Genomic DNA, 27,536 nt, shown 5'->3' on the forward strand with positions numbered 1-27,536 from the left:
ACCACAGTTTACATGTAATATCCTGTTTCAGTAAGCAGTAGATAATCACCAAAACCAGTCCTTCCCTTTAAACAAAAACACTCTAACTTTAATTTGGGGCACACAGGCTTTAGGAAAAAAAAAAAAAAAAAAAAAAAAAAAAAAAAAAAAAGACAGAAAATAAAAGGCAAAACTGGTAAAAGAACCGGAAAGAAGTACAATATTGTTTGACAGCTTGGGTAGATCACTGGAGATGTATCATTACTGTAGTGGCTTTTGTAATAATATGTTATTTATTCTCCTCCAACCCTAGTTAACCATAATAAATAAATAAATACATAAGTAAATTGTGTATTAATATAGCAACACTTTTGTATCTTTCTTCTCCTTAGCAGTGTAGTCTTACTTGAACTATCAGTTACCTTTCCTTCTATCAAAGCAACAGGAATTTTTTGGATGTATCCAAGAAATGTATCATGCTGAACCAGCAGTAGGACTTGATGATCCTTGTGGGTCCCTTCCAACTCAAGATGTTCTATGGTTCTACCATCCATAGCTTTGTCCCCTTGCAAACTCACTGACAAGACCACATAGTTCGGTACTGGGCATCTCCTGCCCTCCTATCCAACTGAGGGAAGAGAAAGAGGAAGCTCCAGAGTCCCCACTGCCAGTGCAGTAGTCACAGCAAAGCTACTCAGAGCCAGCAGTTAAGCAGCTTCCTAGAAAGCTGTCACAAAGCAATATATTTTCTTGAAACATTTCCCTGTCAATCAGTTGATATTTTCTGACTAATCTCATTTCAGTGGAAATTTTTAGCTAATTTTATTTCCAGACTGACTGTATTTGCTTAAAGAAAATCTGTGGGGTTTCGATGTTCAGCTTCTTAGCTACCATATCATGGGTAAATGAATGAGCTACTGGGAAAATAAAGCCTTCTGTTTTTTATGCAGATCTTCTCTTACACATCTGAAAAATCTTTGTTTTTATCATCACTGTGCCTCGAGGCACATTCATCTTCCTAAGATGCAAAAGCATCTAGGGTTAGTAGTACTGCATTGAGCTCCATTGACAAGGTACCAAGAGATTCAGGATCTGATCCAACAAACAGTCCTATCTTTAAATCACAAATGTGGGAGCATAGCTTTGACTCCATTTAGTTTTGAGTGTCAGCTATAGATACAGCCTAAATATTTTTGCTTAGATCCCTTAAAATGGGTTCCTAAATTGTGGGTGTCTGTCAAATATAGAAATGCCATTAAAGACAAGCAACACAAAACAAAACAAAACAACAAAACAAACGGTAAAAGAAGTAAAGGATTGTTTGCCTATACACAGAGTCATATTTGCCCCATATCTGATTCAATTTTAATAGAAAATAAAATGTTGGAAATAAAACCTGGTTACTTTATTTTAGTATAAAGTATTTTGTACAATAGAGATTGCATACTACTGAATGACCTACATCAAAAGATGTTGAAGCCTGAAGTAATCCAATTAATCTTTAGGCTTTTAATTGAGATATATTTATGGGAAGTTTAACAATCCTAAGCACCACCAGTGGAAGAAGAAGTGAAATTCAGCCCATATCAGATTTGAATGATAAAGAAGTTGAGGTTGAATATCATGATAACATCACAGAATCACAGAATTGAAGGGGTTGGAAGGGACCTCAAAAGACCATCGGGTCCAACCCCCTGCCAAAGCAGGTTCCTTAGAGCAGGCTGCCCAGGTAGGCATCCAGATGGGCCTTGAATATCTCCAGAGAAGGAGACTCCACAATCTCCCTGGGCAGCCTGTTCCCATGCTCTGTCACCCTCACCGTGAAGAAGTTCTTTCACATGTTGGTGCCATCATAACATAGCCATCTTCATTCTGAAAAATTAATAAATTGAAATGATGGACACCTTGAATTGGAAAGGATACTACTGTTTTGTATCAGTGATCTTTTTTTTTTTTTTTTTTTTAATTATTATTATTTTTTAAGTGCATTTTAATTAAAACATTGATTCAATGGATTTAGTGTCAATGATCCTTGTGGATCCCTCCCACGCAAGATATTCTATGATTCCATGACAATTTAGTTGCCTGGCCTCTTCCTAAAGGCCACTTCTTTCTCTGTACAGAAACATTTTGTGCTCTGAGCTTGCTGCAAGGATGTGGCATCAGTGCCCTCTCTTCCCACCTGGAGGCACTGGAAGTGCCCAGGGTGTAGCACTCCCCTGCCAACTGTGCAGTTTGCTTTTGCAGGCAGATGAAGGCAGCCAGTTTTGCTGGGGTGCCTGGCAGAGAAGCCAGGTCTGCCTGGCCTCTCCCTCTTCTTCCTAGTCTGGGTACCTGAATGCAACAGGCATCAACAGACAGGCAGGAAAAAACGTGGAGGCAGTAAAGATCCTTAAAATATGCCCAAGCAATGACAAATTCTGTTCTTGAAGCATGAAACAGCAATTTATCATTCAAAGTGAAAATATTTATCACATCTATCAAAAAAGCAATCCTCCATGGCTATATGAGCACAAACCCTTTGTTTACAGTTTTTAAAAGAAGAAAAGCTTTGTTTGTTCTGTTTCAAACCACCACCAGACCTTGCCTTCACTGCTTTCAATGTCATGTAGTGGCTACTCCCACACATTTTTTACAACATCCCTAGCACAGTGTTTTACTTGACCTGACATAGCCTTGTTCTTGGGAAAGACTTCATCATTTCCAAATTGTTTTGCAAAGCCAAGTCTATGTTTTGCACACTGCTTTCTAAAATTCACTTTCAAATTTTATCCCCTACTTCTGACTTCTGTCAATAATATATCTATGAAAACCACTATGTGCAGTTTCCAACAGTTGCTTTCTGAGCTTTGCAAACTTTGGTGGTGTTTGATCAGCTCGCTCTGGGGCAAGAAAGTTGATATCATTTACAGTGGTTATCTTATCTGGGCTTACACAAGTTTATATAGACATTATCTGTATCATCTTTGTCCTAAATGATATGACATGTTTACCACCTCAATGGCACCATCACCTTTTCAGGAAAAAAAAATATATTGATTTGTATTTACTACCTTCTAGCTACTTGTTATTTACTATTGATCTAAATATGCAGAAGAGTTAGGTATTTCAGACTGCTTAATTTATATACATTTGTAAGATTTCTGTCAAAATAGTGTGCAATAACAAATGATTTTCCTCCTACATACAAAGATCCATGTTTTTGATCTCTTTCTTAGGTTTCATCCTGCAGAAAATATGCACTCTTTAAAATTGAGCTGCTCTCAGAATCACTGTATCACAGAACAGTTAAGGTTGACAGGGACATCTGGAGGTCATATGGTCCAATCCTCCCTCTCAAGCAGAGGGACATCTGGAGCAGGCTGCCCAGGGCCACATCCAGACAGCTTTCAAAGATGTCCAAGAAGAGAGACTACTCAACCTCTCTGGGCAGCCAGTGCTCTGTCACCCACAGAGTAAAAAGTGCTTCCTGGTGTTTACACAGAACCTCTTGTGCCCAGTGCCTCTCGTCTGGACCCTGGGCACCACTGGACAGAGCCTGGCTCTATATATTATAAATATTGATGAGACACCCCCACACCCCATGAGCCTTCTTTACTCCAGGCTGAGCAGTCCCAGCTCTCTCAGCCTTTCCTCATAGGAGAGGTGCTCCAGTCCCTTCACTTTTTAGTGGCCCTTCACTGGACTCTCTCCACTATGTCCACTAGGTATCCCCTGTACTGGGGAGCCCAGACCTGGACACAGCACTGCAGGTGGCGCCTCACTAGTGATGAATAGAGGGCAAGGATCACCTTCCTTGGCCTACTGGCAAAACTTTGCCTAACACAGCCTAGGATACCATTAGCTTTCATAGCAGCAAGGGCACTTTGCTGACTCATGTTGAACTCGGTGTCCACTGAGACTCCCAGGGTGTTTTATGCCAAGCTGCTTTTCAGCTGGGTGGCCCCCAGCCAGTCCTAGTGCCTGGGCTTCTTCCTCCCCAGCAGCAGGACTTTACCCTTTCCCTTCCTGAGCTTCACAAGGTTCCTGTCAGCCCATTTCTCCAGCCTGTCCAGGTCCCTCTGGATGTCGCCACGACCCTCTGGCATGTCAGTCACTTCCCCCTGCTGTGTGTCACCTGCAGACTTGCTGATGGTGCCCTCTATGCCATTGTCCAGCTCACTAATGAAGATGTTACACAAGAATGGACCCGCTATTGATCCCTGGGCACTCCACTCATTACTGGCCTCCAACTAGACTTTACACCACTTATCCTTACCCTCTGGGCTCAGATGTTCAGCCAGGTTTTGATCCACCTCACTATCTGGGGGACACTGTCAATGGCCTTCCTGAAGGCCATCCATTGTTTTGCCCTCATCCATCAGGCTATTGTGGAAGCTAATCAGGTTGGTCAAGCATGACTTCCCCTTAACTAGTGATGATCTTTTTCTCCTTCATGTGCCTGGAAATGGTTTCCAGGGTTAGCTGCTCCATCACCTTCCTGGGGATCAAGGTGAGGCTGACTGGCCTATAGTTCCCTTTTTCTTTCTTGCCCTTTTTGAAGATAAGGGTGATAATTGCTTTGCTCCAGGCTTTAAGTACTTAAGTATTCCCTGACTTGATCCTTTTCTATTAGAGGTACATTTCCCTTGCCCATGGTCTTTGGGACCTGGGATTCCTGCAGGCCATTCTTGCTGGAAAATACAGAGGCAAAGAAGGCATTCAGTGCCTTGTCCTTTTCACAGGCCTATGAAACCATGTCTCCTGTTTCATTCAGCAGAGGGCCCGCATTTTCATAAAGATGTACTTGTAGAAGCCATTCTTGTTGTCCATGATATCCCTGGCCAGATTCATTTCCATTTGAGCTTTAGCTTTCCTAACTTCACCCCCAGATGTTCAGACAATATCTCTGTATTTCTTCCAGGTTACCCATCCTTCCTCTGTACATGTTCCTTTTGTGTTTTGGTTTGGCCAGTAGCTCCTTGTTCATCCACACAGGCCTGCTGGCATTTTTATCTGACTACCTCTTTGCTGGGATGCACCTCTCTTGAGCTTGGAGGAGGTGATCCTTGAATAATAACCAGCTTTTCTGGGCCCCTCTTCTGTGCAGATTTTTATCTCACTGAACTCTACCTGGCAGACCCTTGAAGAAGCCAAACTCTGCTTTCTTTTTCTTGCTCTCTCACACTTCTATTCCTGTACTGTTTCTCTATGTAGTATACAGTATGTAAGAAGCACACTATACACTCAAGTACAGGTATAGGAGGTGAAATTTAGTTTATAGCCATGAGTTTCAGAAAGGCCTCAGAAAGCTGGTCTTTTGCAGATTGCTGACAGTCTCAAGGTGCCATGGTAATCTAGTCACTGTGGAAGTATTTCACTATGAAACTATGCAGTTTGTCTGTTCAGTATTCCTGTGACATTTTCACAGTCCTTCTTGTTTGCTTGGTTTTTTTTTTTTTTTTTTTTTTTTTTTTTTTTTTGATGTATTGTTGATGTATTCTCTTGATTATTAAGACTGAATATAAAATATGGACTTCCGGTTTGAATCTATCTTTCCAGTATGATATTTTGATTGACTTCAAAGTTTAAGGAATTAATAAGTCTGTTGTTTTTTTTTTTTTTAATGCAGTAAGGTTGTGCTTTCCTCTAATAGACAAAAATACAAAGTAGATTTCCAGTCTCTGAGTCATTTATGTCCTTGTTAATTTAAAAAGTCAATGAAGGTTCAGTTAATTTAACAAACTTGCTCATACATGCATGCATGAAAGGATCATTCATATTTTAAAACTAAATTAAGCCACTGCTTCTTGCTGGATGCAGAAATAATAAACAGAACCAAGTTCCACACAATACTTAAAAATATTTGGAAAACTATTTTTTTATAAATCTTTGCCAAAAAGATGTGACCTGAGTCTGTGATAATATTTAAGTAGTAGTAACTTTTAATGCATATATACCTACAAATCTGGCTATTATTGGAAGTAAGAAATGGAGGAAGAAAGGGAGAGTGAAAGAAATAGCATGTAAAAGTTTAATCATAAGTGCAAAACGTAAATGACTCCAAAGAATGTTTGCATTTATAGGAAAACTATGAGCCTTGATTGTATTTATTATGAATTTCTCTCAAAAATAGACAAGTGCTGTTGGGGAAGAAAGTAACTTTTAACAAACTGTTGAATGCCATAAAAATATATTATTTATATATATCTATTAGGACATACAAACACAACACTTTTCCAGTTCCTTGAAGTTTCTCTCCCCCTAGACACATGTATGCACACACCCTCACGCACCCCAACTATATCAACTGGTATATAAATCTGGCCACATTGCAGCCTTTGGCTATCACAAGTACTACATTTTTCTACTCCTGAAATATTCATTGTTGTGATTTGGCACAATTTTAACTTAAGCAGGATTTTGCTCTATTGCTTTTTCAAATATTTTTTGCCAAAAAATAGAATGAAAATCAAGATTATATTTTAAGTCATCCAGATGATGGCAGTATTTTCACAGTTTAGTTGTGCAGTGTGGGGGAATATTAAAAAAAAAAAAAAAAAAAAAAAAAAAAGTGCTTCCTACTTAATTACATATTATAAAAGACTCAAGGGCTTTGTCTTTCTTTTTCTCTAATCTTCAATTATTCTTATATTATCTTTTTTTTCTTTTTTTTTTTTCCTTTACTATTTTACTTAACAAAAAGAGCTTTATTTAAGTTCCTAGTAATATTCCCCAAGTTATTCTGAAGTGCTTACTGCAGGGTTTTGTGGCTAGTATCATGTCGCTGATGTCTCTTTGCAAAACAAATATTTAAGAGCAAATAATGCCTGGTCAGGCACTGATGCACGGAAAACAGAAGGTCACTGGGGACTCATCCTGCCAGCCTCCAGCCTGCACCCTGTCTCTTTACAAGCTCAGCAACTGCAAGGGATGGAGGACATTTGTGGCAGGGGCTTCCTGCTCTGCAGCATGAAAAGCAATGGACCAGATCCCAAATAAGAATACCAAGGTACCTGAAATATTCTTTTCCCAGTTTTGGCTGCCTGTGCTCAGGGTCAGCCCTGCTACAGCACAGCATCAGGAAGGGGTCAGCTGTGGGAAAAGGCGCTGTGAGAGCCTCAGCTGGGGAGCTGCATTTAGGAGTGGACTCATGCATTCCCTCTTGGTCCTCATGCCGCACATGGCTGATGCTCCACCGTGGTTCCACTCAGCCTGCCCCATCACTAGAGACCTGGCTGCCATCCCTGGGCTGGGGTTGATGGCTGATTCCTGATATCTGCTGCTATGAGAAGTCAAGTTGCTAAGAAAAGTTACCACCCTGTGGGTGAATCCTTCTCTTGGCAGGAGGAAGAAGTTCAGGCTTATCTGATGTCCAAGTCCAAGTGAGCTCTGGAGAGTGGGTTGGCCCTCCTCCACCCCATCTCCCTGCAGACTCAACCCAGGGCACCTCCCCAGAGATGATGTACTCATGACAGAAGCAGGAGTGGGCCAGTCCTGTGCTTTATCAGTCACTGGAGGAGGCAGAGCAGCTCTCACAGGAGGGACAGGGAACCAGCTCCCTCTCGCCATCATTGCTAGACAAGTGCCCTGGTTTCAGAGCTCAGTGAGCTTTGAACTCCTTGCTTGGCTGTGGTTAAGAAGGAGCCAGAAGGATGGACATTGGCTCTCTCTTCCTCTATCTCTTGTCAAATCCACCACCAGAAAATTAGAAATGGCTATTACCTCTGAGTTGAGAAGGGAAATCTTTTAAACACCTTTGCAGGTATTGGGAAAGAGAAGGGAAAGAAGGAAATGAAAGTTTGAAAATCTCATTAGTATCCATACTACATACTCTCTTGATATGAAGGTATATTCGTTTAAAGCTACTACTACAACTACTGTGATAACATTACATATGTTCCTCTTTTTGAGATCAGCTCTCTTTACATGAGCTGACAACACCTGGATATTCCTATGCATGTGAGAGAACAGGTCTCATACATGACATTTAAAACTAAATTCATCTGTATACAGGGATTATAGCCTACTGTTATGTTACTCCATTAATAAATTATAAATGTTAATTGGAAAAAATTGAATGTGCTGCATCATGAGATAAATATGAATACTAGCACAGTACAGTATTACTATTGCATGATGACAACTCATCCTTCACTAAAGGAGAGCAGCTTTCTTTGCAGCGTAGTGATCACCTGTTACAGGATTCTCTTCCCTGAAGCAAATAGTATGAGCTGTTGCCAGACAGAATATATGACTAATAAATAGTGGCATGGCATTTCCCCTATTCTCATGTCTGAGCTGAGGACCTCCGAGGGGCTAAAGCAGCTCATGTCATTTTTTCCACCCACCTGTTATTGTTACGCACATCTCTGCCTTGTTTAATGAGTTTATGGATCCACTCCTATGTGGAGTGTCTCATTTGGCACCGGTATATCAGGGCTAAACCTGCCTTTGTCCCAGTACTGTGACTGCAGGCTTGAAATTAGTGCAGTACCCTTAGTCTTTGACTTGACCACAACTTTCATGCATGTTTCTGAATCTAATCATCATCCATATGTCCTGGATACATGCAGAAAAACTCTGCATTATTATCACCCCCATTCCCCAAATAAGAACAGTGGGTTACGACTAGTTTAGATTAATTTTAAACATTTAATTACAACGAACATTACCAAAGTTACAACTACTGCTACTTAAACAAGGAAAAATGTTATTTACTCTAATTAAACAAAAAACTTCTTTAAATTGATTTGTTGCTGAGTGGGTGATTGGGTTTGGGGGTTTTCTTTTTGTTTTTGTTGTTGTGTTGTTTTTATTCAGTGAAAAGCGATCATGAAGGATGTATCTTTCTTTTGTTCATTATTGTGTCTCATTATTGTGGTGTGGTTGCATCTTGCACTATCCTATGCATTTATCCATATGAAGAGTAAGTGCTGCTGCCTTCAAGTGTGGTGGAGGTGAGGATTGTTAGCAGCAAGCAGTGTCATGCAAGGTGGAACAGGATCTCTGCCAGGGCCTGCAAAGTCTTTTACAGATGCCCTAAACATTCTTCTCTTCAGTGAATTTGAGGCTGTTTTCTTTTAGCACAAACTTGCAATCAAAAAGAAATATCTCTTTGCTCAGCTATAAAACCACTCCAGTTAGATATTAATATACAAAATAAAATGATTTCTCAGGTGAAGATACAGTATTTGTAGCCAATTTTTCACATAAGCAATGATGTGTTACAATCTAATGACACAGCCGGTCACTGCATCACTGTTTGGGCACTTTTGGAGGAATCCCAGCCATGCCATGAGAGGATTGGAGAAATGCAGATTTCTCAAAGGAAAAAAATAATAATAGGAAGAAAGAAGTAGAGAAGGGGATGGAAACAAGAGAAAAAGAAGAGGCGAACAGAAGCCCTAGCCCCAGGCATTTTCCAGCCCAACTCTTCCTCTTCCCCATTGCTTTCTTACAAGGTCTCCACCTCCAGCAGCACCTGGTGGAGCACAGCAGGGCCAGTGGGCAACACTATTGTGTGGTGGTGGTAGTGATGATGATGGTGGTGATGGTGTTGAGGGATATAGTCTAGTTGCACACATCGCCCTAGAAGGTGCCACTGGGCCAGTGCTGGGCACGTTCCTCCCTGAGCTCTGAGGCTGTTCCAAACTGGATCTGTAACTGGGTGTGTGGAAAGATAGAAATACCAAGCCCGAAAAAAACAGGCTGGAGTTTTTCTTTTGATGAGGTAGATACTGAAAAAGTAAGGAATCATCTTGTTTTTCAGCATCCACTTCTTTCTCTTCACTTTTCAAGGACAAAAACAAATGAAAATAAAAACTTTAAGATAACCCATCTACATTCACACCCACCTCATTAGATTGCATATTCTGTTTTAAAAAAGATGTTTGAAGGCACAAATACTATCCACAGATATCTATGTGACCTAGGTACAGCCTCTGCTGGCAAGAATCACTCTGTTTCAAGGTTTAGACAGGACCTCACCATCAACAAAGGTAACAGTGAACCAGCAGGAGATGAAGATTTGGGGATCCGTAGTTGACCTCTACCAGGAGAGATCCAGGAAAAACACTGTGATTTTTTTTAGTTAAAAAGAAGAAGAGACACCCCCAGGAAAGAAGAACAGGCTAAGCAGCTGAGATATATGACTTAGAATTAGTTTTAATGAGTGTTTACAGCCGATCTTACACAATGAAGTACATGGAATTTTAATCACTTGCACACCCAAAGAGCCGCTTGTTGGTTTTTCCATATGCGGTATTTACAATGCTCATAACTATGTTGCTGAGTAACGTTAGGTTTCTGTGCCAGAATCAACAGCAGACTTCTTTGTCATCTGCTGCCAACTAAGTGCTTAGCAACTGATAGAACAGTTTATCATCCATAAATAATGATGTGATGTATATAAGAATTTGTTAACTATCAGTCAGTATTTTTCTAATTTATGCATGGTGGGCATGTTCTTTATCTCCTGGGTGATCTTTAGTTAATACTTCTGTTTCTTCTTTCATCTTTTTCCAAAAGAAATAAAAATAAAAAATTTTAAAAAATCACTACAAATAAATTTATGGTATTTCTACAAGATATATGGACATGAATATTAGTGTTGCAACATCATCTTCTTGTCTTTTTCCTGAATTCACAGTTCTAAGTTATTTCAAATCATAAAAATGTCATATACTCTTCCAGAAGAATTGAAACTTCTGAGACTTGCCAGTTTATGAATATCCACCAAAACAGATGTGCTTATTACAAATAGCTTTAATAGAAATCATCAGTGAAGAAATGAGTGGGAATGGAAACAGAAATACACACAGTGTACTTTCCAGTTTAGAAATCTATTGGAGGCTATTGTGAAGAAGTGCAATTTTTTTTATTAAGTGCATTTTTTTTTGTTTCTGATACTTATCCCTACCCAAGTTACTTGTATTCTTTAATTAAAAGTATATCCTACCATAAATATGTCAGATAAAAAAATAAGTTTGCATACAAAAAATACATAATGAGACTTTGATGGGTATTTTATTTAGAAGGGAAAATAATACTTTTGAGATCTGAACAAATATGTTTTCCATTGCTTGGCTTCATGTTTTCACAGCTGTGTATGCCCCTTTTTCACAATTGAAATAGGAACTAACTCCTTGCTGAGTGTGGAGTTTCTCCATGCTGAGTCTGTAGTTTTTACCAAATATATAATAAACATTGTGAGATTGTAAGCATGAGCATGTGACTTAGTCTTATTTTGTTTCCTGGTTCATGTAGCAAAGGAAAAATGATGAAAGTCTATTTGAACCCAGGATCTGCAACAACTTCACAGAACAAGCAACACTGATAGTTGGACTCCTGAATGCTGTTTGCTGCTTCTACATGAGGGTGTACAAACACGAATGCTTCATGTCTTTGAGTGCTGCTTTCAGAAGGCATTGAGCCTGAAACATGCTCATGAGGTCCTCATGGATCTCTTGTGGTTATAGGTTGCCTACAATCAGTTGCATAGAGACAGCTAACCCTTATCATGAAGTTCATCATGCTGGTTTTGTTATGTATTGTGAGAAAAGTTGCTTTTCCTTAGATACAAAGGCATGTTCTTCAACTACAAGGATAAACCGACACAAATGCCCATCAGATGGTTTCTTTGGATGTCTGACTTCTCAGCAGTTCTGAATTCATTCAATATTCTCTCATTTATTATACAATTGTTCAGCTGAGCAAACAAAACAACCCTAGTAATTACTTGCTATGAAATCAAAAGTAGTCAAATACTCCTCTAAACCAGACAGAGGAAGATAAATTAAGTTGCTCTGAGAGTTGTAAATTATTACATCTTTTACTGACAGTTGCTAACCGAATGGTCCTCTCTCTTTCTTCCTTTCCTAACAGAAATTCATTCCTTTAAAAACATCAGGAAAAAAGGAAGAATGGATCATATTCATATCTGTAATTTAAACTAATTTCTAAATCAAAACAGATGGCAAAAGAGACTGTGGAACAGCTGACTCATCAGCTGAGCTGTATTTAAAAGAGGAAAGCCAGAGCAGGGATCATCAGATTATCTCTCAAGAAAGTCTGCATCTGTCTGGAAGAATATTTGCAATATGATAAAGCCTGCTTTCCAATAATAATAATAATAATAATAATAATAAACAAAACAAAACAAAAAAAAAAACTTTGAAGACTTTTGTTTTCATGGAGGAAATGGAGGAAATCCATTGCGATCTGACATTTTATTCTATATACTCTATGTATTAGGTCTTTAATTCTAAAACAGAGATTTCCCAACATTAAGAAATGTGTGAAATAAACATACCTTCAAGAGATATGGCCTTAGAAACTGCCTTTCTCAAGAGCTCAGTGACAAGAATGCCCCATTGCTTTCACTGAGATTGTCCATCCTCAGCACTTCAAAGATGAGCCAAATGTTACTGCATTTGGTAATAATATTTATATTTATGTATATTTATGTTTAATAGTAAAATTTTATGTAGGTATAAGTCATTTCTAGGGCATATTTTCTTGTAAAATACATCTAAAATATTTATTTACAATAAAGCAATCTTGACTAGTCTTGTGCACTCATTTTGAATTATTCAGCATTAATGGTGTTTGTGTTTTTTTTTTTTTTTAATGGAAACTATTCTCTTTTGAGTAATTCTTTATCTGTTGTTCTATTATTATTATTATTATTATTATTATTATTATTATTATTTAACATTTTGGCTATATAGATGGAAATATGAAGAACCATGCAACAGTCCAGCTGTTAGGAGAATTAATGCAGAAGTACTACTGAGTGATTGTAACACCAGGCTTAATTGTTCATTGGCCTCCATGTCCTAGTGCCATTACTTTCATGAAAGATATAAGGTAGCTATTTTGACCAACTGTAAATGAGTATGAATATTCCCGATGAATAAAAAATTAGCCTATGTCTGGGTAATATGCTATTATCTCTTTATCATTTGAATATTTTGTAAATATTATATGACAGTCCCACATTGGCAAGTCTCCAGTGATCTACGAGGTTGCAAGGTAAGATTTTCTTCTTTGATGAAAAAAAGAAAATTATGCTTGGCTAATTTGCTGGAAGTCATGCTTGACCAAACTGACAAACTTCTCTGATGAAATGACAAGCCTGCTAGATAAGGGGAGAGCAGTGGATATTGTCTACCTGGATTTCAAGAAGGCCTTTGACATTGTCCTATAAGATCCTTATAAAGAAGCTTCTGAAGGATGGGCTGGATGAGTACACAGACAGATGGATCAAAACCTGGCTGAACATCTGAGCCCAGAGGGTAAGGATAAGTGGTGTAAAGTCTAGTTGGAGGCCAGTAATGAGTGGAGTGCCCAGGGATCAATAGCGGGTCCATTCTTGTGTAACATCTTCATTAGTGAGCTGGACAATGGCATAGAGGGCACCATCAGCAAGTCTGCAGGTGACACACAGCAGGGGGAAGTGACTGACATGCCAGAGGGTCGTGGCGACATCCAGAGGGACCTGGACAGGCTGGAGAAATGGGTTGACAGGAACCTTGTGAAGCTCAGGAAGGGAAAGGGTAAAGTCCTGCTGCTGGGGAGGAAGAAGCCCAAGCACTAGGACTGGCTGGGGGCCACCCAGCTGAAAAGCAGCTTGGCATAAAACACCCTGGGAGTCTCAGTGGACACCGAGTTCAACATGAGTCAGCAAAGTGCCCTTGCTGCTATGAAAGCTAATGGTATCCTAGGCTGTGTTAGGCAAAGTTTTGCCAGTAGGCCAAGGAAGGTGATCCTTGCCCTCTATTCATCACTAGTGAGGCGCCACCTGCAGTGCTGTGTCCAGGTCTGGGCTCCCCAGTACAGGGGATACCTAGTGGACATAGTGGAGAGAGTCCAGTGAAGGGCCACTAAAAAGTGAAGGGACTGGAGCACCTCTCCTATGAGGAAAGGCTGAGAGAGCTGGGACTGCTCAGCCTGGAGAAGACTCTTGGGGGGGCAGGGGTGTCTCATGAATGTGTATAGACACCTGAAGAGAGGGTGCAAAGAGGATGGAGCCAGGCTCTGTCCAGTGGTGCCCAGGGTCCAGACAAGAGGCAATGGGAACGAACTAGAACACAAGAGGTTGCCTATTAACACCAGGAGACACTTCTTCACTGTGTGGGGGACAGAGCACTGGCACAAGTTGTCCAGAGAGTCTGTGGAGTCTTCCCCATTGCAGATCTTCAAAAGCTGCCTAGAAACATTCCTGGGCAACTGACTCTGCGTGCCTCTGCTTGAGCAAGGGGATTGGACCAGATGACCTCCAGAAGTCCCTTCTAACCTCAAGGATTCTGTAATTTTATGATTTCGTTTCTGTTGTTCTGTGATTCAAATCCCCCTTCATTTTTTCAGAGCCTTTCATAGACAGACATTAGAAATGCTGATGCCGTAAAGTTATATTAAAAAAACTTTAAAAACTCTAAAGAGGTTGTTCCATATTGCATTAATCTTTCTACCTCTATTACTTTTTGGATCAAAGTTTTTTTGTTGTGCTCATCATAGAGAGCAGTATATTGTATATTTCTAATTATATGTAGTAAAAATGTTCCAGTGTTTAAATATCTACATAAATAAAATCAAGCTCTTTTGTGTAATATTTATTCTGTTTCACAAATATGCAAAGTCTGTATACCATATCTGACCATCAGAGGACAACAAACAATACAGACTGATTGTTATACCAGATCCAGCCATGCTACGTTGATTCAGTGTATCCAGCTGTAATTTACAGACCTCACAAAACTATTCTGTCTTGCATAATCCTTCATAAAGCACTGCACTGAGATCCTTGCATGGAAGATTCTGTGTTATATGGACCTTCTCATATGCATTTAATTTCTGAGGGTACGTGGTGTGGTGGTTTTATTCGGGTGAGCAGCCGAGCTCTACCACAGCCACTCTCTCACTCCCCCTCTTCAAAGGAAAAGGAGGAGAAAATACGATGCAAAGGGCTCAAGGGTTTGAGATAAGGATGAGGAGATTGCCCAACAATTATCCTGACAGGCAAAACAGACTCAGAGTAGGGAGGCACCAAAATTTATTGTCTAATACAAACTACAGAAGTGAGAAACAAAGGAAAGAAACCAAAAACACCTTCCCCTGATCCACTCTCTTCCACATCCTTTCCCCAAGCAGCACAGGGGAACGGAGAATGGGGGCTTCATTCAGTCCCTGACACTTCATCTCCACCATTACTTCATGGTCACTCTCTGCCCCTGCTCCACGCGGGGTCCCTCCCACGGGATGCCATCCTTCCCCAACTGAGCCTGAGGGGGCTGCCTACAGGCAGCAACTCTTCAAGAACTGCTCCCACATGGCTCCGTACCACGGGGTCCATCCCCCAGGAGCAAACTGCTCCAGAATGGGTCCCCCATGGGTGGGTGGCAGCTGTGCCCACCCCCCTGCTCCTGCGTGGGCTCCTCTGCATGGGCTGCAGCTCTGGCCCGGGGCCTGCTCCTATGGGGACTCTCCATGGGCTGCAGCCTCCTCCAGGCCACATCCACCTGCTCCACTGGGGCTGCATCATGGAGATCTGCTCCATGTGGGACCCATGGGCTGCAGGGGGACAGCCTGCTCCACCAGGGGCCTCTCCACAGGCCACAAGGGTACTGCTGTTGCATGCCTGGAGCACCTCCTGCCTTCCTGCTGCACTGACCTGGGGGTCTGCAGGGCTGGTTCTCACTCCTCACTCTCCCAACTGCTGTTCAGTGATTATTATTATTTTTTTTCCCTGTCTTAAACATGCTTTCACAGAGGCACAAACAACATTGCTTATTGGCTCAGCTCTGGCCAGCAATGTGGCCCTTATCTAACACAGGACAGATTCTGGATTCTTCTCACAGAAGCCACCCCTATGACTCCCCTGCTACCAAAACCTTGCCATGCAAACCCACTACACGTGGAAACACAAGCAAAGTCATATCACATCCGAAAATTTAAGGGATTATTTAATTGTTGTAGTAGTAGTAGTAGTATGCATTCCAGTTTTAGCCTTTTGTCCCCCACTGCAGTCTAGTAACTAGATTGTAGCCAAAACATTTTTTTTTCCTCCCAAGCAGTAACTGCACTTCTGTTTATCACTGTTCCTAGTGTACTTACCCTGTTCAGCTTCTATTGAACATCCCATGCTGTGACCTCCAGAGAACCTATGCTGCTTCTCTATAGTCAATCACAAAGCGCTACATGGACCATGGATGTGATCATACTACTCCACAGACCTGCCATGGGTTTGTCAGTGTAGGTAAGAATCTATGTTCTTACAGACATATGCCTGGTCTTTCTGAAGGTGATGACATTCCTCACGAGTCTGCACTTAGCAGTGTGACAAAGTACACCTCGTTCATTGAAGGTCTTATTAAGTGTGCTGATGTTCCCTGATGTCAGGAAGAATGAGTCTGTTCTTTTGAAGTGGTACGTATTTTTAACAGTGAAAAATTCTTGCTAGTCTTTGCAGATTATTATTTTCTTATTAAAATAGTCTTCTTATTTATCAAATGAACCAAATAATTTATCATTTTCATTAATCTCACCTTTCAGTTTCTCCCTTCTGTTTGCCAGTTTCATTGCTTTAGAAATTAAAATGAAAAATAAATGGAAATAGGTATTTATTAATGTAGGGTTCAACAAAAGACTGCCTATTGGTCTTCTGAAATACAATATAAATGGAATTTTAATATATATATATATTTAATCCAGATAAATGTCTCTTTCAGCCAAATTCATTACCTCAGTTCTGTCTTGCAGAAAGCTGTTCCTTCTTTGGGAATGGACTTAGGGTCTTTTAAGGTCTTCGACTTTCTATAGTTTTGTTTTCTCTAGTAAAGAATCATTTGGGCTAGATTATGGTTCACTTATTTTGATTTTAAACATGCTATCTTTTGACATGGAAAATCCCTCCATTTTTATAGAGTAGCAGATTAATCAGAAGTAGGTGGTCTGCCCTCACCATTATGATGCCTTTTCAAGTGTCTTTTCAATATATAAAAATCATTCCCTTGTTTCCTGTGTGTAAGCCTAACCTCTAAGTGTATATTTAACATCTGTGTTTCCTATTACACTCATTAGGTGCCAAGAACAACTTCTGTGTTTTAAGTCACATTTTATAATACAAGTCAGGAAGGAAAGATTAATGAAACTTTGTAAGACGCTATATATAAAGTCAGAACATGTATAGAGGACTAGGCTAGAAAAAAAGCTTTCCCACTTTTAAAGTCATGTGACAAAATGTCTATTTCTTCATGTGCAAATGCAAGACTCTTACCAACCCAGGTGTAACAATGCTTGCTCAAGCCTATAGCCAACCTATGCAAGAGATTCAGAAGGTATTTCACATTAACACTTTATTGTATCTGAAAGATGGACATAGCCCTGGTATGAGATAAGTTCTGTGGTAAGGTGACATGAATGGAAATGGCCACAGAGCTCAAAATTGCTTAGATTTAGGTTTGTTTCTTCTCCAGAGCATATGTAGTTTTATGCATAACATGTATATATATTCACACAGATGTATGGACTAATGGATGCATTAAAAGCTGTAACCAGTACTGATAAATTTGAACTATACTATAAAAATGTCCAAAATGGTTATAAACCTCTAGAAGTGAGGGGCAATCTTCATGCTCTAGGTATTAGAGGTTATATACATGCTTCACTAGGAGGAATAAAATTTCTGTAAAAAAAAAAAAATGAGTTTGCCTCTCCAAGCTTTGGAATTTTAAGCATACACTTCACTCTTCTGTTATTTACTTCACCTCATGCACTGCTGAGAAATTAATGGGCTTTTCTGAATCAGAATAAAGAGTATTCATGTGCATTTTGCTGTTTCTCTTGAATCAATACTCAAAGGGCAACATTTGTACAATCTTAGGACATGACAGTCCATCTTGTCCACCAAGTCCACTCAGGACTGCTAGAGGTAATTCTCATGCTAACAGCAGGCAGAGTAAACCTGAGTTTAGAGAAGCAAGATATTTTTTTCCTAAAATTTGCTTAGATACAAAACTAAATGAGCTTCCTCTCTGTCTGGACCACTTCATTTAATTTGCCAGCAAACAGAGCAGGATGACTTTGGGAGCTATCTACAGAGAAAATAAAACAAAATAAATAAATAAATTAATAAATTAAAAAAAAAAAACAAAAACATTTTAGGCAGTTATTAGTACCTATTCTTGGGAAGTCATTAGCCTTGTAAATTGGCTTGCTTATGCTGAAAACCTGATTCTAGGAATGAAACTTATTTGATATGCCAGATATCAGAAACTACAACTACAAACAAACTTGCTTTACTTTTTCAAACTAAAAGATACACTTCAGGTATCAAATAATCACAAATTGACATTTCCAAGCACTCTATAGATCAATGTATTTAATTACCAAATTATAGATTTATACTTTTCTATGGAATCTATTAGTACCAAATTTATGAACTCAAAAATGTCTAAGTATTAAATAAAATATCACTGTATGAATTAGTTCTCTAACCTCCAGCCAATGAAAGCATTCAGTTTCTTGAAATCACCATCTGCTCTTTTATTATATCACTAGAAAAATAATTCCATTAGAACTAGAGGCACATCATTTAACTCTTGTGTCATTCTCTGTGTCATTCTCTGTCAGGCTACATATAAATAGGAAATTTTAAGTTAGGTCTGTGTGGTACTTACGTAAAGTCTAAAGCTGGATTATACTAAGAACTTTATTTTTTTTTCCCTTTAAGTCTCATCTCTTGTAACTTTGACTGTTACCAGTTCCATCTGTAGCCAAATCCTGGCAGTCGTCATGTGCTGTATTTGGGCAAAATGTGGAGACATCATGAAAGAAATGCCTTACCATTGAACAGTGTTAATGCACTCCGGCAGAAATTTCACTGATGAGATGGAAAACAATCAACAAAATTGACTAGTAGGCAGTCCTTTCTGTTGCTTTTCAAAGGGGCTTTATATCTGAAAGTATGAATCTCTTCACCTCCATAGTGAAAAAAGCTCTTCTGTACTTAAAATTATGTAAGGCAATACAAAGAAATGATGAGGATATGGTGCTTTGAGAAGCATGACACGTCGACATAATGAGAAAGACAGAAGGCTGGAAATAAGAGTAAGATGAATTCTAAGGAATACGTATCAGTAGAAAAGCAGATACTCCTTAAAAACAAAATGGCATCAGCATTGCCTTAACATAATTCAGATGCTGTACAAAACACTGGTATTTGAGAAAAATTGTTCACTTAGTTACAGTGCTGGATAACAACATTTATCTGTAACATCCACTTGCAAATAAATTGTGCTTGGCCAAGAAAGTGAAAGCTAGAATAAATAAATGGCTTTATTTATTTATTCTAGCTTTCTCCAACAGCATCTGTTTCATAGCAGTAATTTATAATTACTGTGGCTAGAGTACAGAAATTTCACTTTATTAAAACAATTCAGTATAATTCCAAACAAAAGCTACCACACAAGTTTTGTTTCCATTTTAAATCCACCTTTCTTAATTTTGGTTGTTAGAGTAACTTCAGTTGTTTTGGTTTATCAACCTGTGATGCAGTGAAATGCTTCTTTATACCACTTGATGGCAACAAAGCAATTCAGATTCTAAAGGAGTTTTGAATACTTTTATGCCTGTCAAGGTCTACCTGTTCAAACAATTTTAAAAAGTCTGAGATAACATGCAAGTGATTTAAAAAGCCTGAATCACAGGCTTTGTCTTGTAGTTGTGTCTTTAAACTACTTAAACTGTTATTTCAACTGGGAAACAAAGACTGGCAAAAAAAAGAATAATTATCAGAAAAGCTGCTTCAAAACTACTTACTACAAGGCTCTGAGCTAGACCTGCACCGTGATACACCTCCTGAGTAGTGGGGTTTCCATCTGAATGGGAGAAGTGCACTAGAAGGTGAATTCACTCCATTTTCTAGTGATGGCAGCTGTGACAGCAGGAAAATGGGAATGGTTCAGTAGCCAGCAGGTCACCACAAGGAGAATTACAGATGAATGCATCCACCTTTGGTCCACTCTGCACATAACTCTCTGGATACTAAATCATCTGCTGTTTCCTGGATTAGCTAGGACTGTCAAGGGAAGAGGCTGTGGCACGGGTGTCTGATGGTAGCACTTAGCATAGAGAAATGGAGAGGAAACTAGAGGAGAGAGTCCATTCATCTAATTTATGACCTCTCTGGGCATGAGAAACCAAACAGAAAAGTGCAGTGTTCCCTGAAACAAAACTTCCACTTGTCTCCTGTTTCAAATCTATACTCAAACTGCATTACAGCAATCTCCAAATTGGTGAACTGACACATACATCATGAGGGAAGAAAACGCATCTCTTCTTGAGCTTTTTATAGATACAATCCATAACAAATACAGATTTAGCTATGTTTATAGATTAATTTATTATGTGACTAATGACAGCCAAGGTCAGCTAAAACAATAAGACTCAAGTGAAAGATAGATATCTAGCTGAATTTGAAATATGTTTATTTCTCACCAATATTTATAGATATATATACGTGTGTGTCTCCTTTTAAACTGCTGTTCTGTTATGGTACTCTTCAGGACTACATGCTTTATACACTCATTTAACCCCCTGCTATGGAGATGTACTTGAACAATCTTCTCCATAGGGCAGCAGTGCTCACTACATTTCAAATGTTTTTAAAATCAATATGGCATATTTTAGCCCATTTTTTACTCTGCTATATGTTTTTATAAACTGTGCTTCAGGGATACAAAAGGACTCAAGAACATCCTAAGGTTAATATGCTGGAAATCTTACTGGGGTAGAACATTCGCTTGGTTGATCAGGTGTATATTAAAAATATTCAGGAGGCCTGTATCCCCCGTTCTTCTTTCATTGGGGCTACTGTACTTTCTCCCCATTGTGCAAATCAACCTTGAAGACAGAGTCTTTTCAATTTTTATATTTCTATAAAAGCCTCTTTAGCTAACCCTTTAAATTAGCTTTACTATTACAGTAAATAATCTAAAGGCACTGATCATCACCAACCAAAATGGGGAAAAATAATAGAGATTTAGCAGTGATTATTGCAGACGTAATGAGATATCTACAAGTTATAGGCACTGAATTAAAAATGCTTATTCTAAGTACTGTATTGTTCTGGAAATACAAGAAGAGTAAACTGTTCAGGTATAAGCACATAAGGCAAAGATAATCTGTTTCAATAACTATGCCATTGAGCCTGTCATTACTTTTAAAGGGGATCCCTGGAATCAGCTGACTGCAGAGGTGGAGAGCCATCGTTGGTGAAGCTAATGGGCAGCATGTGATGTTCCTGGAGGCAACTGGGACCTGGGACTGGTTCAACTCCTTGTTGTTCAGTGTGCCAGTTTCTAGAGAGTGGCATCTGGTAGTACCAGCCTGTCAGGTAAGCATCTGTGCATATCGATAGGCAGAGAATGTTAACATTTTGAGTGAAAGGACTTTTATAGTTGATATTTGTCCTGTGACTTTGGTACACACCAAACTGTCTAAGAGGGACACGAGCATTTACAAAGGCTCCAGTCCATGAACCTAGCTAAGGGCACATTAAAAGAAAAAACAATGTAGAATGAAACACGATACAGCAAACAGATCTTCCTCAGGGAGCAGCTGGGAAAAGAGGAACCATGTGTGCCTGGCAGTGGCTGTACTGAATGATGCACTTCTGCTGCTCAAATGTGCTGATGAGGGCAGCAGAAGGAGTAGAGTAGAGTAGAGTAGAGTAGAGTAGAGTAGAGTAGAGTAGAGTAGAACAGAACAGAACAGAACAGAACAGAACAGAACAGAAAGAATATGAGTTTGTTTATTATCACAAACAACATTTTTTTTTCCCCAAAAAATTGAGAGTAGAAATAATTAAGGCAAGAGGAATTAAACCTTATTATTCTTCCTTCTCTAAGCTGCAAAGTAATTTCCTTTCACCTTGCTTGCATGAATTTCCCATTTCTGGATGCAAGATTAGAAACAATTTCATGAACATACTGTTTTTGCCTCCACACTGGAGCTAAAACCTGAAGTTTCTGGTGTGATGAACTCCCTGATGAGTACTCCAATAGCCAAAAGGCTGACATCATGCAAGAGGCTGCCACCACTGATGTCTGATAGAGCCTAACACATGTGCTTCAAACATCAGAATACCTGATTCCTACATTACCCAGAGCTTTGGCACATGGCAAATTTATGGGACTTGAATGAGTTTGGCAGGAATTTTCAGGAATGCTCTTGGGAACACAAATTTTAAAATATTTAAAATATATGGTGTTTTAAATGTGTATGCTATGACTTCTCTATTCATCACTGAGTATCTGTCTCCCACTGATGTTTAAGCCTGAACTTCTTGCCTTGACTTTACTGGAAGTTACTGCCCTAGATGCAATTAGTTACAAGAGTCAAACTGACACATGGTAGTTCTCAAAACTAAATTAAGTTGATCAAGTTGAGTTTGAGCCTGAGGGATTGTCCTATGTAAAGATATTATTTCTCTGATATGAGGTTTATCATTGGGTGATGTGAGGACAAGTAGATGTCAGTAGACTGAAGGCATTGAGATTCTCAATAGTTAGCCTGTGTAGTAGGTAGATAGAAAAATAAGGAAAATGAACAAGGTAATGAAGAAGGAAAAATATTTCTGTTAAATTAATTAGGCCAATTTAGGTATACTTGAATCTATTTATGCTTTTCTTCTCTCTGATTTCATTCTCACATATTTTCAAACCTCTCTAACCACAGAAGAGCCTGCACTTTAGAAGTATCCCCATGCTTCAAGAAATTTATTAAACAGTCAGGTATTATAGTGACTTTTTTATGTTATTTACAAAATCAGCCTGTATAATTTGCCTTAGATTTCTTCACTAGAATAAAATAAAAATAATAATAATAAATAAATTAAAAAAAAGTTCTGCATGTTTCTAGTTCCCAAATTAACAAGGCACTTCAACCCATTTCAGTAAAGTAACATTCTAGGTATATACCATTGTAGTCATGCTGCTGTGGGTATGCACTACACACTAGGTTTTGAATGTCTTTATTTTGGCTGTTACTATCTTTTAACTAAGATGCCACCCACTAAATCATAGTTTGACTTTCTCAGAGTTGCTGTGATGGTGTCAAATATAGCACTCAGACACAGCGAACAAATCTTATATTCCTTGCTGTTGTTCCTTCATTTAATTTGGATGTATGCATACTAGTGAGGAAGATGGTACCAAAATGAAATACTAGGCATATAATTGCACTCTATGCTCAAAGAATTCCTAAGGTAAAAATATTAGTAACAGATCAATAATTTCCATTTTCCTTCCTAATGTAATGCTCTACCTAAATTAACGATGCTTCTGTTCCTCATTTTTCTGTGTTGCAGAAATAAGAATGTGTTTTACTCTTTCTGAAGCTCTGCTCTATATTCGAACTGGATAAATTAAAATTTTAAACCCATAATTCCCAATCTCCCTCTCTCAGAAATTCATCTCATTCTTCTCACATGCTTGTAAAACAGCAGGTATTAGAACTGAAGCTAACACAAGTATAACAGGGTTGTACAGTGAGAGGAAAGTAGAGGCTGCTTTGGTTTCAGAATGCTAACACAGATTAATTATAAAGAAAAGTGCATCATATAGGATATTTATCTAATTTCAGCTATCCACATTTTCATACTGTAGGTAGAATACGACCACTAAACAAATATCATTAAAAAAAAAATCAGCAAAAAGATAACATAATTTACTATCATGACACTTGTTTATATTTATAGTAAGACCTCTTGCTAGGAATACTGCTAGGCAGAAATTCCTATGGTCCTGCGCTTTCTTGCACAGTCCTCACTCCGTTTTCACAATTTAGTCAGCTGGTTACATTAACCAAAATATATTTCAACAAGATACAAAACAGAGGCAGAGAGGCAAAGTCAAGTCTGATTACCAGATAAAAACAAACAAACAAACAAACAAATAAAAAAAACAACTGCAATCATGTTGTCACCCTCATTAGCAGCAGAGGTAAAGAAGGAAAAACAAAGTGAATTTGTTGCCAGTTTTCAAGGGAAATAAATCCTAACAATGAATCAAGTGTTGTTGGAGTGGTGCCCTGAAGAAATCAAATTAAATTTGTTGTTTGCTATGGATTTGCAACTACAGAAATAATCTTTAAAAGTGAATTGGAAACTGAGGATGGTACAGTCACCAAAAAGCTGCAATAGCAACTGCCACAGAAGGTGAAATTGGTGTTAAGACTTCCTGTTCAGAGCTCTGGAAGTCTTTGTGAGAACCATTAAGAGTTAGGATATCTGTGCGTTTTTAAGACGTTTTTAAAATTTTGCCACGTATTCACGTATTTATTTCCTAGTTTAAAAACAAACAAACAAACAACAACAACAACAAAAAACTATTATTTTCAATATCTCTGTTTTTAAGCAGAGATAGAAGGTGAAAAGCTATATAGCATAACAGTAAAAACACAGCTAACTGGTTAGAGGTGGCCTGCCACACCGGGCAAGCCATGTATAGTGGCATATGGCAAACTCACAGAAAGTAAGTCTGTATTCCAGTAAACCTTTCCTGGTGTAAATCCTTCATTGGGTGGGGATAATTCTTAATCTGATAAAAGCACCCAGACCTCTGAAGGTCAAAAATTGCTAAGAGAAACTTCAGGGTCACACAGAGAAGGCAGTTGCTGTGATTTGTATAAATCAGTACATTTATAATTCTGCCTTACTTACCTGGAATGAGGCTTTCTGTGTTTATGAACACAAAAATAATCATGTTTCTGTGTTCCTCAGGCTCCTCTCTGTTTCTGTTGTGGCATAGGAAGAGAGAGAGGAGGCGCCTTTTCAGTGTTGGATGGTACTTAAAGTCGTAGAGGTAGCAGAAGCAAGAAACCTCACATGAAGAACCAGCATTTGTTTTGAGGGACTTCTGAGGTCCCAGTGTATGAAACCCAGTCATACCTGCATATCTTCAAAAATAGTTGTGTCCACTATTGTGGGAGGTCATCTCTGTTGACTTTTCACATTCTAGTTTTCTGACAAGAATAGAAGGTTGCAGCTGTTCTCAGGTTCCTAGCACTATGGTGCTCCTCCATCCTGTGGGACATGGTTGTGCACTTATATTGGACACTACAAAGGCCCTTAGCCAAACTATCTTGCACCCCTTTTCTCGTAGTTTTCAACTTATTGACAAGCTGAAGAAATCCTTATTTTTATGAGGTTTGAAGGAAAGAACATGTTGGTTCTCCTAACTTGTGCATTCTTATTTTGTAAAGATTCAACAATAAGTCATTTTCACCAGTTTCAGGTGTTTTTATTGAGAGGAGCAACATGAGACGGTTTGTAAATACATTGCCGGAGCACAGGGCAGGGCTCATTAGGAGAAGAGATGCAATAGCATCCAAGAGACCTAGTGGATAACTCTACAGAGCTGATTGAAGGGCAGGTTGGCTGCATATGTGGAGAGAAATAGGAGGTAAGGAACCACGTAGCTTTCATTTTAATGGGATCTTCGCTGTTCAGAGACTCAAAAAAGATTTTACAAATATAAAATAAAAATAGAGTCTCACAACCTCTTGTGGAAACAGGAACATTGCCTATTTTTCTTCAGAAGGCTTTTTGGTTCTGGCCAAACTAAGATGGCAAACATTGAACCTATCACTTGAGAATACAAAACCTGCAATAAAAACAGGAGCTTGTCCCAGGTTTGTAACAGAGCAATACAACTGTCCTGGCTTAGTCCAAAGTGATCTGTTTACGTCTGCTGACCAGTGATTCACTTTTGCTTCCTAACCTCATGCTGTTGCACCTCCCAAAGGCATCTTAGACATCTGACCTCAGGCTTTTGTTTCACTGACTACATACTTACGGCGTTTCCAGTGCTAAGTAATTTCACAGTCCTGCCAGGGATCTATCTCGGAACATATTTCTTCTGCAGTTATATGCTTTCATCCGGAAGTATTATGCTTCCAGTGGTGTCTAGTATCATCCAGAGATACCTGCTGGTGATTTCAGACCTCATGAGCTGCTATTTGTATGCTTGCATATGCCAGAAACTATTCCCTAATGGCCTTACCCATGTCTCTGTCTTGCCTTCCTTTCTGGGGTAAAGCTTGCTTTGAGTTTGGACTTTTGCTTCTTCATCAGCCTAATCAGTTGGTTAACACACTACAGGTGTTGCATTTTCATCCCTTTGTTGGCTGTATGTTTCCTTTTACAGTGAGAAGTTTTTCTGGAAAAAAAAAAAAAAAAAAAAAAAAAAAGCAAATGTCAACAGCTTTGTTTGTGGACAGCCCAAATACACTGACCCACTTCAATAATCAACTCAGAAAACAGCAGAAGTAGCACACCTCTGCATCTAGACCACACACACTGCTATGTCCACCATTTTCTTACATGCCTACTGCACTTGGTGTCCTGTGCTATCACATGGCTATGGAAATGTCTGAGGTGTTAATAGAAGGAAATTCAGTCCTTAACAAATGTTGTTGCTAGTCATTACCCCTAAAAGCCAGCTGAGGCTGGAGAAAGAATATGGGGAGGAGCACACTGAGTAAGAATGAAGAAAGTCCAGGTGAACTCAAGCAAAACTCCACAAGCCTTGCATTGCACTTCCCTGGCCTCAGGGGCAGATCCAAGCCCTGCAAGTGCCACCAAGGGAAGGTTCAGGAAGGCTTGATAGGCTCTTGCTGGAGCAGAGCTATGCATTTCTGAGCTCTCTCAGTAATCCTCATCAGCTACTGGTGCTACTAGCAGTGCTAGTATACTTTTCATGGGGTTGTTTCAAGAATACGTTTTAATATAGCTCTTTCAGACGTCTCTCAGATCTTGTAGAACAGGAGAAGTTTTCTAGTTTGAAAGACTTTGTCTCTCCTGATCCATTACTACAGCTGGTCACGTTTCTCAATATGACCAATTAATTGAGATTTAAACTTTTCTCTGTTCACAAATTGTCCCCGATTCTACTTCATACCAATATATTCATTACACAGACTACTAAAACCAGTTATATTCATGATTCTCTTTGATCCCTGGATTATTCACAAATTGATCATAGTGACTATTCAAGTACCTAATCAAAGCTGAATTTAATCAAAGCTCTTCTGCTTTGTGGTTAGTCATTGAAAAAGTGACTTGATGTTGCATTATCATTGGAGGTACAACTGAAAGTATTTCATCCTCGGAAGTTGCTTCCCTCTTCTCACAACATCTCATGCATCAGAACTGAAAGAAAAGATAACATTTCTGACATGGGTAGTGTGCTTCAGCATCTGAAGCTGTAGATACTGCTAGAAAAACCTGTTGTTAAAAAACAGGTTACTTCTGCTTCAACAAAAGATGAATGACAGAATAATTCCTTGATGTTAGTAGTCAGGAATAAAAGCCTGAAATTTGCTTTCTTAAAATATTTATATGCACCACATTTTCAGTTGTTGGAGCATATATAAGCAATGAATAATAAGAGGGCAGATACAGGCTAATCAGATTCTTCAGTCACAATCTCCAAAGTTATTTTTTCATTATTTGATTCATTCTGCTTAGCATGGTCTGTGAGACTCCTCGTATATTGAAATCCCTGCCAGAGTGA

The sequence above is a fragment of the Netta rufina genome (genome assembly GCF_964035555.1).
Source record: "Netta rufina genome assembly, chromosome: 2".
Taxonomy (NCBI): Eukaryota; Metazoa; Chordata; class Aves; order Anseriformes; family Anatidae; genus Netta; species Netta rufina.